Here is a 15,738-nt window from a genome sequence, read left to right as displayed (position 1 = left end):
TCATCCACACTCAGCTTAGAAGCTTATGAACAAGGTGCCTCGTCCATACTCTGGACAATCAGAACAAAGGGAACAGGTTAGAGAAGAGCGGCCCCTTCCCTTGCCCAGTTATACTGCTATACTCCCACTTTGGCCTCCAAGGTCAGTTTCTTAAAGCTCACATTATCAGAAATGCTCAGTGACGACTCCTTAGGCAACACAATACCTCAACATTTGCCTTGATTCTAGCCTCCAGGCATTACTTCATCTCAGGAAATGGTTTTTAATATTTGTTTGAGTTACATAACCACATATATCTGAGAAAATTAAAATTAATTTCTATCTAAGCTACATCAGCACCTAGTCAGATAGTGAATGAAGCCCTACCACCCACCCCATCACCCTTGTTATGTTTTTTTTTAATTGAAAGGGAAAAGTTCCTTTTCTTTTGACAAACTGAGTTAATAAGCTAAAGGTGTCAATAGGGGATGGGCAAGTCAGGGTCAACTCACAAACTCAAGCTCACCTCCTGGGCAGTCACAAAGGTTACCCAGCCATAAAAATCCCAAGGTATTTGCATATAAAGTTAATGAGGCTGTGGATCAGGTGAAGCTGCAGATCCCAGTGGATGACAAGCTACAAATTGGGTGAGCTGCCTCTGGCCTCCAGGTGAAGGAGAACAGGGCTCCTGTGAGAAGGTGCCAGCCGATACTAGCGTCTGATTATAATAATGCAGCGATGGAGTTCAGCCCAGAAAACCAGGCAGGCAGCCCCTGGCAAAGCTGCCTCTTTCCTCACCCCACATTTCCTCAAACCTTGCATCTGGGAGCCTTCACAATCTATCCCTATTTTGTGTGACATTTTTGCCTTCCTGTTGCCTCTAGGGCAGTCTGAAGCCCTTCTCTGTTCCTGACACTCTTTTCCCACTTCTCTCTGACCACTGTGCCAGCCCCTCGCCCTCTCAGGATAAGCGAGCACAGGGACTTCCACAGTATTCCACCCACAATGCTTTCATGCTGCTTCTCCACCTGAAACCTTTATAGTCTTCCTTAAGGAATACACTGATTTCAACTTTATGAATTATCTTCCTTTCGTCCTTCCTGTGTAGAGGGAACTACTCCCTCCTGTCACTGCCGCCATAGCATTTTCACCTGCAGGCATGCCTCAGTTATTGCGGAGCTCGTTCCGGACCACCGCAATAAAGCAAGTTGTAACCTTTTTGCTGGTGGAGGGTCTGACCTTCAATTTGTAAAAATGCAACGTCTGAGATATGCAATAAAGCAAAGTACAATAAAGTGAGGTATATCTGTACCTCCCCAATGTAGAGACTTAGGCTTATAATCAAAGTTATTCTAAGTAATGCTTTGTTACCTAAATCAGAAGTTCTTGAGGTCCAAATCTCTTTTACATGTACATTGCCATTTTCAGAGTCTCTCCACAACCCCCAAACTGATGTAGGTGGTCAGTCAAAGATGTGGAAACAGTGTGCAGGATCTGAAAGTTACATCCCACATTATCACCAAGGGAAGACAAGACAAAATCCAGGATATCAAACCTTGATGGTTAAATTTTATGTGTCAACTTGACAAGGCTATGGTGCCCAGTTGTTTAGTCAGACACTGGTCAAAATGTTATGAAGGTGTCTTATAGTTGTGATTAAAATCTGTAATCAATTGACTTTATAGATAATCATCTGTAATCAATTGACTTTAAGTAAAGGTGATTGCCCCTGAGTATGTCTGTGGGACTTATCCAACATCTACTCCAGCCTGATTTTTTAACCTCTTGGCCTGCCTTACCGATTTTGACACCAAAACCACATCATTAAATCTGGCCTTAGTTTCCAGCCTCCTGGTCAGATTTCAGACGTGTCAGCCCTCACAATCATGAGTAAATTCCTTGCAATGTCTTACTCATATTTATCTTCTCTTGTCTCTGTTTCTCTAATATGCACCTCAACTAAGTAGAAGGAGAGTAGAGGCCTAGTGATAGAGTCAAAGTGGGAATAAGAAACTAGAAAGCTAGGGAACGGGACTAGCAGAGAAGGTGGTTGGCAGCAACCTGTATAACTACCAGAGGTAAAACTGATGCACCTTTTTATGTGTCCAAGGTGTGTGTGAGTCAGCCAGGTTTATATTAGGGAGTCAACTCAGCAGTTCTTGAGACATAGTAGGAAATAGCTGTTGCTGAATGAACAAATGAATGCATTTCTGGAAGACTCGATCAATTCTTTCCTTTCCATCCCTTCACAACTTTATAGCTAGACATACCAGAAATAGGCATGTTGGGATGATTTTGGCTCCTGGGCAAAGTAATCACATCCAGACAAACTTTCTTTACTTCTTTCACAGCCATATTTGAACTGTGGAATGATAGAATGACACCGAGGGAAGGTGATAGAGTTTTACTTTTAGAAGTGTCTCATGTTAAGTAGGGTAGCTTTCTTAGCCCAAAGATGATGCAGGCAAGCAGATGATGGTTGCCCACGAGTGCCAGCTTCTTTAGCTTCCTATGGAAACCACCATGGAGGTTATCAAAGGCCTGGGGCTCTCCTTTGCTACACATACCATCCTTCTGGTAACATCTGCTCACTGGGCTAGGGATCAGTTATCTCCACGGAGGTGATATTGCTGCCAGTCCTCAAGGCAAAAGCCCTGCATGCTAGGCCAGCCTTGGACAACATCCCAGAAGTTTGGTTTTAGCATCTGGACTTCATTTAATCTCAGCTAAAGGGTTTTGCTCTTTCCCCTAGGGATATGCAGAATGCACACCCCAGAGGGAGTTGTGGCTTTAAAAGGTTTGGGCATAGTCATAGATGGCACAACTCTGCTGACTACTATGGGCCTATCATCAGGGTAGGTACAGGGGGAAGACCTCTCTTCTGCCCGGGGCTATATTCTGTTGTGGGCTGTGGCTCCCATATTATCCTTTGTACTTTTATTCAACAAACATGTTTTGAGTACCTTCTGTGTTCAAGGTATCATTCAGGGTGTGGAGCTACAGGGATGACTCATATGTATAACTTCTCCTGCAGCTAGCAGAAACACAAGTTACTACATTGCAAACACAGGGCAATAAGATTAAAAGATATAGAGCAATCCATAGGTATTTAGGTGGACAAAACGCTAAATAACTTCTAACAAGGGCAGATTTCCCCAAACCTGTTTAAGCATGGAATGCTTTTGCAGAGGAATACTATCCATGAATAAAGTTCTAAGAGTTCAAACTCTTTGAGAAATGCTGCAGTCAAGCCTTTGGATTTATTCTTTCCCTTGGGAGTTTGGTATTTATCAATACTTTCAGAGCTATATGCCTTGGAGCCCTAGATTTCCACAAGAAGTTAATTGGAGTTCTGGGGAAATATGGATTCTCGGGCCAAATAAATGTGGAATTAAGAAAAACTGCATGCTTACTCCGTTCCTTCCCCCCATTCAGGTTTCCAATAGATTTTAGGCATCCCAGCATTTTAAGATGTTAAGGGGTAACCTGTTAACATCTAGTAACTTGTTAACATGTTAGATGTTCTAAGATGTCCAACAGAAAAGAATTCGGATTAGGAAATACTTAAATAGGAGACTCAGGACAACCTCATGGAGACATATCATGAGCTTTAAGGGGACAAAAAGGATTGTTGTCAAGAATAAGGGATCTTTTCTTGGGCAAAGCCTCTTCTTGCCTATCATGCTCTCTGGCTACATAGTTCTTTTCAGAACTGACACTGCCTCTATATTTCTTTGTCATTTCTTTGAGTGAAGGGCCTTAAGGGTGAGAGCCCCTTTTCTCTCCACCCCAGCACTAGTATGCAATTCCATCTCTGAGGTCTCTTGGAGATGATTCCCAAGTTTTAGGAGAGGACGCCTGAGAATTTTTAGTGCTTTTGTCACTGCCAGTTGAATTCCCCAGCAGCAACATCTCAGGACTGCACAGTAAGAGTCCCACCTGAGCCTAGGAATGGTGTGTTTTAAGTGGAGCTTCATGGTTTTGCCAAATTAAATGGGGGAATGAGTGAGACTGCCCATAGTGTTCTTGAGCATGAAACTACAAAGACAATCGTGATGAGTCTGACAGGTTGAAAGTTATCTAGTAGAGAAGGCAAGAGAGAGGAGGGGGTCATATATGCTGAATTATTGTAATGCAGGTGGTGAGTTGTTTTTCTTACTGGGAAATAAAAACAGAGGCAGGGAGGAAAGTAGTGAAAGAGTGAAAGGGAAGGAGATGATCACAAATGTGACTTCCTCATCTGCCTACCTGTTTCAGGGCTGGGCAATCTGAGTTCCTGAGTTTGGGACATCTATCTTCTCACCGCCTTTCCTCCTGCATACCTTTACTCTGATCTCTATGCGTACGTACGCACCTCACTTATAATCTGGCTTTAACCTAAAATTCTAGGAAATTCCCAATGTTAAGAACATTTTATAATTATATCCCACCTTTTGTTATCGGACTCACTTCTCTCTGCCTTTCAACAGGAGATTTGGCCCTTGCACCACAAAGCCAGGATTCCAAAAGAAACCACCTGGCCAACTCCCATTTCTGATAACAGTAGAAATAATTCAATACTTTTAGGGTTTTTTAAAGACAATTTAGTAAGAATTCAATTATTTCTAGTATATGGTTTACTTCTAATCAGGCTTCCCTAACTTCTTGCCTCCCCAGAGTCTCCTCTAACGCCCGTCCAGATTCATAAACGTCTTTGGCGACAGCCCAGCGATGATGCTGAGAGGGACGGGCCGGGCCCACTTCATGGTTTTCTCTCTCCTCATTCGTTGATGATGTCCTGGTCCAGCATGTGTTTTGTCCCTGTGGATGCCCATAGTTTGCTTCAGATTAGTGACTGGTCAGGTTGCAGTTGTTCATTCAGAGCTGACCCAGCCCCATGATGTCGGGAATCTTTAGCAAATTGCAGTCATGTCTTTCAGCCTCCAGCTTGGGTAGTCTCCTGGCGTGGAGTCTTCTCCCCTGGCCCAGCCAAGCAGTTCCACAGGCAGGCCCAAGGCTCTCTTTCAACAACGTTCTGTGCTCCCAGGTACAGTGGGCCTCCATTAACAGGAGAGAAATACGAGATAGTGATCTTAGGCTCCCCTGATGCCAAGATTTGCCTGTCACCATCTTTACTGATCTCTATCATGACTAGGGCTGTGGTATGGGAAATATTTGCCAACTTCATCTCTTAAAAAATATAAGTAAACAAAAGCAACAGAACTCAAAATGTTTCATAAGGGAGGCAGGACACCAATCTCCCTGCTCTAGAAGCACCCAATCTTCTGGCATATTCTCTGCTATTTTCCTCAGTCCCTTCTGTTTATACAGAAAAGGGGTGGTGGGCAAGACACACTCGTGTAGAACTTCTTCCTTTCTTCTTATACTCTGTGCACGTCTACCCTGCAGCTTAGAGGATTCATTAGCTCATCTGAGGGAAAAAAAAAGATCTTTCCTGTTGGTATCGCTGAGCACACCATGTTGATGCCTTTTGAATTTAGAAGCTTAAAATGTGACTTCTGGGGGGGGGGGGGCTGTCGGGGGGAGACTGTCTCTACTGCAAAGATGTCCCTTTGTTTATTGGCCGAGTGGGTAGGAGTCTGAAGCTATGGTGAATCAGGCTAAGTCCGCATGGCCCTGCATTTTGAAATATTATTTTGCGTCATGTGTAACTATGTAACTCAGAGATCCTAATTTCTCCAGCCTTCAGAGGACACTGTCCTTTTAATTACATAAGTAATGAAGAACCAAGTCATGTGGCTGCAGCATTTATCATGTTTCCATCCCTATGTATTTATAAGCATTTGCCAGGGAATTCTTTCATTTTTTCACAAACACTGTTTCATCTCCAACAACCTCTTACTCTGGACTGCTATCATTGTCTTGAAGGTTCCTTCTGCCATCTGCCCCAAATGCTGACACAGTTTAAACAGTTCCTTCTTTTATTTCCCCAAAATATATCTAAGACCAGTTGATAATATTTTACAACACGGAATTACAAAGCAGAAAAAAACATTTTTTTCCTGGGATACCACATGTCACTGCACCTACAATGCCCAAGCCACACTCTTCCTCACAGTTATTTCAACGGTCATGCCTTTCTTTAGTCTCTACCATATACTACACTGCAGAGGCCAGTCTCCACTCTACCCAACAAGCTGAACCAGAAATGTGTAAGGGCTCAAATGTGGTAGACATTTATTTCCCACTGACATAATATTCCAAGTGAATTTTTACAGTTGAGCTCTTCCTTGAGTCAGGGACCCAGACTCTCCTACCTTGAGACTCCACCATCTTCACCCTCTGTGGCTTCCAAGGATACTGTGCTCACCTGCACCGAGCCAGGGGAAAGGAATGGAACACAGAGGCTCAGATTTAGGACTTCTTTATGTGTGAGTCCCAGAATAGGATTTTCTTTCACCTTCCACAGTCTAGAAATCAGTCCCATGGCCACACCTACCTGCAGGGGAATCTGAGAGACAGCCTAAGTCTATGCCAAGGAGGAAAAGGAAGTAGGCTTGGTAGGCAAGCAACCGGTTTAAAGGGAAAAACACAGCTGAGGTTATAGCCAATAGGCAGTTATTTAGGCAACACAATAGTTTACTGAGATAACAACTCTCCTTGCTAATGGAGGCAGCCTTCTGTAAGTTTCCAGTCATCATGCATTTGGAAGAGGAGCTTGACTTGACCCTTGATAACCTGAAAGCCCAACAGAGTACCAACCAGTTCAACAACCATCTGCCTCCAAAGGTGAATTTTGCTCTTTTCTCTAGAATAATAGACATATATTGGCATCCAGTTACAGATGACTCTATAATCAAATGCATGGGTAAGTTTAACTTTTCACTATTTATAATTAGAGGGCAATGCCTTCTATTCTGTGGCTGAAAGAAGTTTTTCATTGACTTTGTAAATAAGTCTTTTAAGACTACCAATGTAGGTTTTTGAAACTGGAATGCAAGAATAAAGCTGAGACAAGGTCATAATGCTCTCCAACTAGGGAGCAACTTCAAGACGTTTATATGAGCGTGGAACATACAGTTAGCACAATCATTTATAATGAGAAAATCATCACATAACTGATGTGCACATTACAACTTAGATGACTAAATTCAATTTGCTACAACAAACACATTCTAACAAATGCAATTTCCTCGAACAACATAGAGAGTAAATACAATATCCAATAACAAATATATATAAAGCATTTTTGCAGTAATTGTAGCCTCAAGGTTAAGGATTATATTCTATAGGAAAGAACAATAGAACATGTACTTAAAGAACAGAATGTCATAGAAGAGGCTCTGGTCATTCCTGGCAAACAGCTGCCTACTAACTCAGTCTCATATTGTCAGGATATAGGGGTTGCTTATATGGGCTTTTATCAGTATATTTAACACTCAGAGCTTTGCATTCTCAACGGTACTTGATCTATCCATCATCTCATCTTCTAAAGATTTCTCGCTAACTGTAATTTTGACTTGTGGTCAATAGTTTCAAGGCAAATTGTTTTTTATTGCTGAATACAAAATTGTGGAGTTATAATTTTCTATTTCCATATTTCCTTTTTAGAAAAGATCTCTCAGATATAGCCACTCCAGTTACTGAACAACATACTAGAGACTTGTTGAAAAGCCAGTTAGGCCATTTATTTATTTTTGTTCTGTGCCTACCTTTACTCTATATTAACCCCACTCTAAGTGTGTGTGTACATGCATGTGTGAATGAGTATTTGTGTGTTTGTGTATGAATGAATGTGTGTGACTAATCAAGTAATCGATTCTTCATTGCAAACAGCAAAAATTGAGTTTGGGTAGCTTAAGCAGTAAAGCATTTGTGGGGAGATGTTATCTGGCTCACAAACAGATGGAAAGCCTGGAGAACCAAACTTACAAATAGGAAAGAATTAAGGGAGGCGGGTTGCCAGGACTGTAGCCAAATCATACCATAAGGAGAGCTTGGTTAAGACACCACCGTCACTACTGGTATTTCTGCTCCTCTCAGCACCTCCTGCTTGATTTAGTGGATTATCAATCTACACTCAAGCCTTCTGGTTTCAGAAAGAGGCAGTGTCTGTGTTTTTTGACTCTCGGGGGCTGGAAGGCAAGTCCCTACTTCTGTGCAAGACTCACATGATAGTGGATTCTCCAGACCTAGGCGGTGGCTCACAGGAGAGCTAACCAAAGCGAAGGCAGTGTGAGCCCACCGTAATGAATTGTATTGAGGAATTTGACTCCATTTTTTGATATATGGCCCCTGACAGCTTTTAAGCCTCATTTTCCCTCTGCTCCCTGTGCCTCACATCTGGCCAAGCAGGTAGAAATCCTGGGCGCTGCTTCCTTTGGTGCCAGCAGGAGATTCATCCTATAAGGCTTCTGCCGTGTGGTAGCTCTCATGCAGCCCCACCTCCTCACCACCGCAAAACCCCGGGCCAGTCTTCTTTCCTGGCTCTCAAGCCAGTGCAGACCTGTGGGGGAGGACTGTCCTGTTCTCCCAGAGACCTCAGCTGTGCAAGTAATAGCCCTTTCATACGCTCTTGCTGTGCGTGTGGTATCATCAGTCATGATATCTGAACCAAACCTGGTGAGAGTCCATCTGCCTCTATAGGTGACCATATATGGACTTAAAAAAAAAAAAAGGCAAATAAAAAAGTGACCACCCGTATCCTGATGAATTTTTCACAGGATTCCTTTATGTAGTGAGCACCTTTAGTGGATTCAAAACAGGGTTTATAATTCAAACAAACTCCCCAGAACTTACCCTGTCTCCTAATGGAAACAGAGACAACTCCAATATATTTTTAAAAGATGAAAATATTCCAAAGTCTGGAGCGTGAGAGCCGTTGAGCTGCCTGCCGGTGCCTGATGGTTACATGAGGGAGCTTGAGCCTATTTGGGGCTATGAACAAAGGGGGCATTTTCCCCGAGTGAACAGGAATGAGCTCTTTCATGTGGGCTTTGATTTAATGTGTATTCTGAGGAAGTTGATTTATTAGGGCATGTGCAGATGGAAGGGGCCTGAAGGGAACATCTAGGCTACCCATTCTTCCCTCAGCCCCCCTTCTAGCATCCGTGACCAAGGGGCTGATCACATTCTGCTAGAATACCTTAGTGAAGTTCGCCCTTCCTTGGAGAAATCTGATTTCTAGGAAATCCTCCTGCCCCGAGCTTCACCTAGTCTTACTTACCATGGCCACCTAGAGCCACCTGATGCATCTTCCTTCTACTCAGAAGCCCTGCTTCGATTTGCTCAGTCTTATCGGCTCACCTACACCCTCGCTTTTACCCAGAAATATCAACTGAAGACTGTAGAGACGTGTCTACATCCATGCTCCCCACTTGTGCACAAGAAAATATGGAAGACCAATGGCTAAGTTCATTTTCGCAGTGCCAAGCTGCCCACGTGTGCTCTTTAGCTTTCGTGATTGTGACGAGGGAAGGCCCTTTCTATACTGTTCACAACTGACAGTGTGATTTATGGTCAAGCTCCAATAGGCATGTTAAGTATACTGTGTGCTGCCTTTGATGGCAGGGAAGCCTGTTTACTTGCTCCTGCTATAATAATACAGCCTCTTTTCTTAGTCTGTGCTGACAGAAGCAGGCCGAATGCACTTTGGGTTCTAAAGCACCCTATGCGCAGCCCCATTGCCAAATAATCTTTATTTACTACAGTGCTGGGTTCGCAGGCTATTGCTCTGCATCTGTGAAGACAGGCACTGGTGTATGCAACGGCCCCCCTGGCTGAGACAGGACAGGGCAATCTTGGGGCAGCCTGGTCCCTGGCTATCTTCTGAGGATAGGTTGGGAAATAGCCTGGTAGGTTAACCAAAATTTCTTCCACTACATTAAAACATGGAGCTGACACCAAATTGAACCACAGAGACCAGGTAGACTTTGGGTCCCCCTAGAAGGGTTTTCACAGGTCAAAGGCTCCTAGTTTTATTACAGACCCTATCTTAATGTAAGAACCTGCTAACTACCACAGGTGCACTGCTGAATAAAACGTTGTTTTCTAAGAACAAACCATAGTTTGTTATTTCCTTAAATTTGATTTCTCTAAGGATACATTCTGGAAGCTTTACAGAAAATTCATCTTACAGGAACCTTTTATTCTATATACGTTCCCAGTGATCTGGTTAGGGAGAGGGAGAGCTTAATGAGAAAAGTCCTAAGAAATATTATTTGGAGCTGAAATCCATTCCCGAAACCCAGGAGCAAAAAAGACAATTTATGAAGTACCATCTGGATGCAAACTGGGAAAAAGCCTGGAGGTACACTGGCCTGTTGGAGATGTGGTGGGAGCGTGGAGGAGAGATTGAGAACTTTACGAAGTGCGGGTGGAATGGGAGGCAGCAGAGAGAGAGAGAGAGAGAGGGAGGGATCCTGTATCCGGGCTGCATGCCCTGTGAGTCTTCTAGCTGTAAGGACCGATGCCACGTTCCTGCCTTTAAAATGTTGTCTTCACTTACTTCTTCCCGTAGATTTTATCTCATAATATTGTCCATTCTTCAAGGCTCACAGTAATGCTGGGATAGAGGGGATTTGTGCACCAGATAGTTACTTTCAATTCAGAGATTTAAATCTCAGAGTTTGATGTTTGGTTTGACAAGATAAACCTTTCTAACCCCATATTACATGTCCCCTGTACCATATTATGTAAAAAGTTCCTTTACTTAAATGCTGTATTTAATTTTTTTTGTTTTGTTAATCCTCACACAAGGATATTTTTTCCATTGATTTTGAGAGAGTGCGGAAGGGAGGGAGGGATAGAACCTGCAACCCAGGCATGTGCCCTTGACCAGGAATCCAACCCGTGACCCTTTGTGGGCTGGTGCTCTAACCACTGAGCTACACCTGCCAGGGCTTAATTCACTTTTGAATCCTTAGCCAAACAATAATGTCTGGTAAATGGAACCCACTCAGTTGATATCTATTGTCAGAGTCTCTGCAATTTTTGAAACACATCTTCAAGATGCTCTTTAGAGTAAATACTCTGAGGTTTTTATTTTGTAACTTTGTTTACAAAAATTATTTTTAATTATAGTTGACATACAATATATTAGTTTCAACTGTACAACATAGTGTTTCAACATTTATATACATTACAAAGTGATCACTACAGTAAGTCCAGTAAGGGTTTTGTTTCCTTATCCTAGTAAATTGTACAGAGTTTTTATTTTGAGTTGTGTGTGTGTGCACTGTCCTGATGGCTATCCTCTCCAGAGAACTTGTTCCTCTGGGATCATATTTAATGAAGATATTCCATATTGAAGTGAGGTAGGTGGGGCATTAAAGTGAAAGGGAGGGAGATGATGCATTTATTCTGGATTATACTGGAAGTGTTAGATGGCTAAGTATTAAAAGCATCCAAATTAAATCCTTAGCAATCGGAACACTTGTTTTACTAGATTTTGCCAACTGCCAATCATGGTGGACTAAGCTAACCTGTTCCTCTTTCTGAAACTATTAAGGTAAATAATTAACAATAAAACTTCCTGTTATAAAGGCATTGTGGTGTGACCATGTCCTTTATTCAGCGTCTTTTTTTATTTTTTAACTTATCTTTATTGTTGAGAGTATTACAGGTGTCCCATTTTTTCCCAATTGACTCCCTCCACTTCGCTCCCACCCCCTCCCCTGGCCTTCACCACGTTATTAACTATGTCCATGGGTTATGCATATATGAATATAACTTCTTTGGTTAATCTCTTCCCACCCTCCACCCCCCTTCCCTCTTTCCTCTGAAATATGATCGTCTGTTGCATGTGGATCTATTTAGCTCATCAGATTCTTTCATTCATTAGCTTCTTAAAGAAGAGCCTTCAACTTTTCCTGTAGTGCTGGTCTGGTGGTGATGAACTTCTTTAGCTTTTTCTTATCTGTGAAGCTCCTTATCTGACCTTCAGTTCTAAATGATAGCTTTGCTGGGTAGAGCAATCTTGGTTGTAGTTCCATGTTTTTCATCACTTTGAATATTTCTTGCCACTCCCTTCTCGCCTGCAAGGTTTCTGTTGAGAAATCAGCTGACAGTGGTATGAGTGCTCCCTTGTAGGTAATTGACTGCTTTTCTCTTGCTGCTTTGAAGATTCTCTCTTTGTCTTTAACCTTTGGCATTTTAATTATGATGTGTCTTGCTGTGGGCCTCTTTGGGTTCCTCTTGTTTGGGACCCTCTGTGTTTCCTGGACTTGTAAGTCGATTTCCTTCCCCAGGTAGGGGAAGTTTTCTGTTGTAGTTGATCCTTGTTTGCTGTTGGGGTCACTGGGAGGAACTGACCCCCAGGCCAATCGGCTGTGAGGACCAGCTGCAACTACAGCCAGAGAGCTGCTGTGCTGGAGACACCCCTATGGAGCAGGATTTACTTCAGTGGAGCGTTGGTGTTCACCAAGTGCGCCCCTTGAGTGTCACTCGTGGATGTGGTAGGGTTGTAATCCAGCATGATTGAGTCTGACCACCAGGTGCACTGTCTCTGGGGCCTCCCTGGAGGTATAAAGTCAGCCTCTGCCTGTGTCCTGCCCTGGGCCACCCAGCATGAGCTACTCAGCAAACCGTAGTTGGCTGCTACTTGTGCTGGGCGTGGAGGTGTCCAGGAGAGGCCAAGCTATGAGCCAATGCAGCTGCCGCTAGTGCCAGGCCTGGGGCCACTTATCGAGCCATATGGGGCCCGCTGCTGCTTGTTTGAGAGATTTTAGGAGAGTCCTAAGCATGAGGCTCAAGAGGCCACTTGCACAGAAAAGCCCCTGGAAATGGCCTGGATGAGCTGCAGGTGGGGAGGGCGGGGCCTCCGGTAATGACGGGGCGGGGCCAAAGGTGTGAGTCAGGTGCTGGCGATTCAAACATGGTGCCTGCCTGCCGGCTGTGTGCGGGGAGGACTCACCGAAGGAGCCATGGCCTGTGCCCGGGAGGAAGCTGCCCCTCCGCCTCTCGCCCGGATTCCAGGCAGGTTAGTTCCTCCCCGAGTGTCCCGGGTCCTTTCCAGCCGCTGCCCGGCGCTGGGCTCAGAGGGAGCGTCCGAGTGAGTCCGTGCCGGGCCCTTTAGAGGAGCTGCTGGGGCCCCGCAGCCTCCGTGACCCTCAGGGACAGTCCCCGCTGGTTCCACAGCTGCAGGTGTGGAGCTGTCTCTTCCCGGCCCTGCCCTGGGCAGGGGGCCTGCTGTGGGGCTGGGACCCCTCACTCCTTCGGGAAAACTCCGCTGCTGAGACTCCCTCCCGGGTTTAACCCGCGGCCCCTGGGGTGGGCTTGCGGCATGTCTCTGGTTCAGCCCCGACCCGCCCTCGTCTCCTCCCCGCCTGCCGGTCACAGGTGCTTCCTCAGCTCCCTGGCTGTGGGGCTTCTGTGCAGCCAGGTCTCAGGAGGCTCTGAGTGACGGTGGGTCTGTATTTTAGTTGCGATTTTGATGTGGTTGCGGGAGGCGGCGGGTGCAGCTGTGACCGACGCACTATCCTGTTTCTCCTCCTCAGCGTCTTTTTTCCTGTGACTTATTTTAAACGGGAAGTTCATACTTCTTAATCACCTTCTCCTTTTCTGCCCAATCGGCCACCCCTCTTCCCGCTGACAACCATCAGTTTGTATCTGTGAGTTTGTGATTCATTTCAATTGTTCTTTGATTTTGTTTTTTGGATTCCACATAGAAGTGAAATCATATGGTATTTGTCTTTCTTGCTATGACATATTTAACTTAATGCTCTCCAGGTGCATCCATGTTGTTGCAAATTGCAAGATTTCATTCTTTTTTATGGCTGAATAATATTCCATTGTATGTATATAGCACATTTCTTTATCCAGCCCTTTACCCATAGATACCTATGTTGCTTCCATATCTTGGCTAGTGTAAATAATGCTGCAACGAACATATTTACAGCATGTAAATGTGTCTTTTCAAATTATTGTTTTTGTTTTCTTCAAATAAATACCTAGATCATACGGTAGTTCTATTTTTCAATTTTTGGAGGCATCTCCATACTATTTTCCACAGTACCTGCCCTATAGTTTACGCCCCCACCAAGAGTGCACATCTTCCTTTTCTCCACACCCTCCCCAACACTTACTTGTCTTTTTGATAATATCCCTTCCGATAGGTGTGAGGTGATACCTCATTTTGGTGTTAAATTTGCATTTTTCTGATGACTAGTGATGTTGAGCATCTTTTCATGTGTTTGTTGGCCATCTGCATGTCTTTTTTTGGAAAAAATGTAAGGTCCTCTGCTCATTTTTAAGTTGGATTTTTTTTCTTATTTGGTGTTAAGGTGTATGAGTTCTTATATATTTTGGATGTTATCTTCCTAACCTATACACAGTTCAAACCCAAGACTAATGGTCTAATCCAGAGTAAAAGTCCTTAAGTCCCATCCAACTCTTTTATCTCCAGTTCCTAGTAGGAAAGAAAAGTATTGATAATAAAAGAACTAGAGAAAGCAGAATAATTTTGCTTTCATGAAAATTTAACAACAGATCTTTCCGCACCATATTTTAGTAACGTTGAATAGCTCAAGAGGTTATGAGTGAGTGGTCCTCACCCACACACATTCTATGGAACTGTGCGTCATTCCCAGGACCCCCCTGGTCTAACAGTGGGCTGGATCCTGTGCATTGACAGTGATATAACCAATTGAACAACTGACCACAGTTGTGTTTTTAAAAATATTTTCTATTAATTTTTACTCTTACCCGATAATTATGCCTTTTCCAGCTTCCTAGAAGGGTAAGAAGTCTGTAGACTCTCTAGTAATTTACTCCAGTGATAGTTATCATCAGCTGGACATCCTCCACATCTTGACTTTAATATTTGTAAGCTGAATTTTATGCACAGTTCTTTTTCCCTCCATTCTCAGTAGTGATGCCTAATAGATGTTCACCATCCCAAGCATGACAATCTTTCATATTTTGAAGGCCAATTAATTTTACACATGTGTATATGCATAGGTAATAGTTGTTAATAAAACTTTATTGATATTTAACATAGCAAAATACACAAAAGGAAAGATACAGCTTAGTGATTTATCAAAAAACAAACACCTGTGGAACCACTTCTAGGTCAAGAAACAAAACACTGCTATACCTGGGACGTTTGGCTCGTGCTCTCCTAATCACTACCTATCTTCCTCTTTCATGAGGAAACCACTTGAGAATCTTATAGTATGTATGATTTGCATATGGCGTTTTTGGCTCAATATTATGTTGGTTATTTACTGTTTTCCATTGTGTTGCTATACCAAAATGTATTTGTCTATTCTACTGTTGATGGGCATTATTTAGAATTTTTGGCTCTATGATTAATGTTGCAATAGAGTGTGTTTTATTATGTCTCTTGTTCACACACACACACACATTTCTTTTCAAAGAGCCAGCTCATTTCAATAATTTTTTTCTATTAACTTTTTTATTCTCCATATTTATTTTCACTCTGATTTTTATTATTTTACTGACTTTTGGCTTTGTTATTTAAGGACCTTTGTTAAGGGTCCTTAAGGTTTAATGCTAGATTAGTTATTTGGAATTATCCTTGTCTCTTGAGATAGGCCTATATTTCTTTCAACTTCCTTCTTAGTGCCACTTTTGCTGCATTCCAAAAAATTTGGTATGACAGATTTTTCATTTTCATTTCTATGTATCTTTTGATTTCTTCTTTGACCCCAATAGTTGTTCAGTAGCATGTTGTTTAAACTTCACATATTTGTGATTTTTTAAAGATTTCTTCCTGTAGTTGATTTCTAGTTTTATACCATTGTGGTCAGAAAATATGCTTGGTAGGATTTCAATCTTCATAAATTATTGAGACTTGTG

This window comes from Miniopterus natalensis, chromosome 12 (genome assembly GCF_054644295.1).
Source record: "Miniopterus natalensis isolate mMinNat1 chromosome 12, mMinNat1.hap1, whole genome shotgun sequence".
In the NCBI taxonomy this organism is placed as follows: Eukaryota; Metazoa; Chordata; class Mammalia; order Chiroptera; family Miniopteridae; genus Miniopterus; species Miniopterus natalensis.
This window is presented reverse-complemented; position numbering follows the sequence as displayed.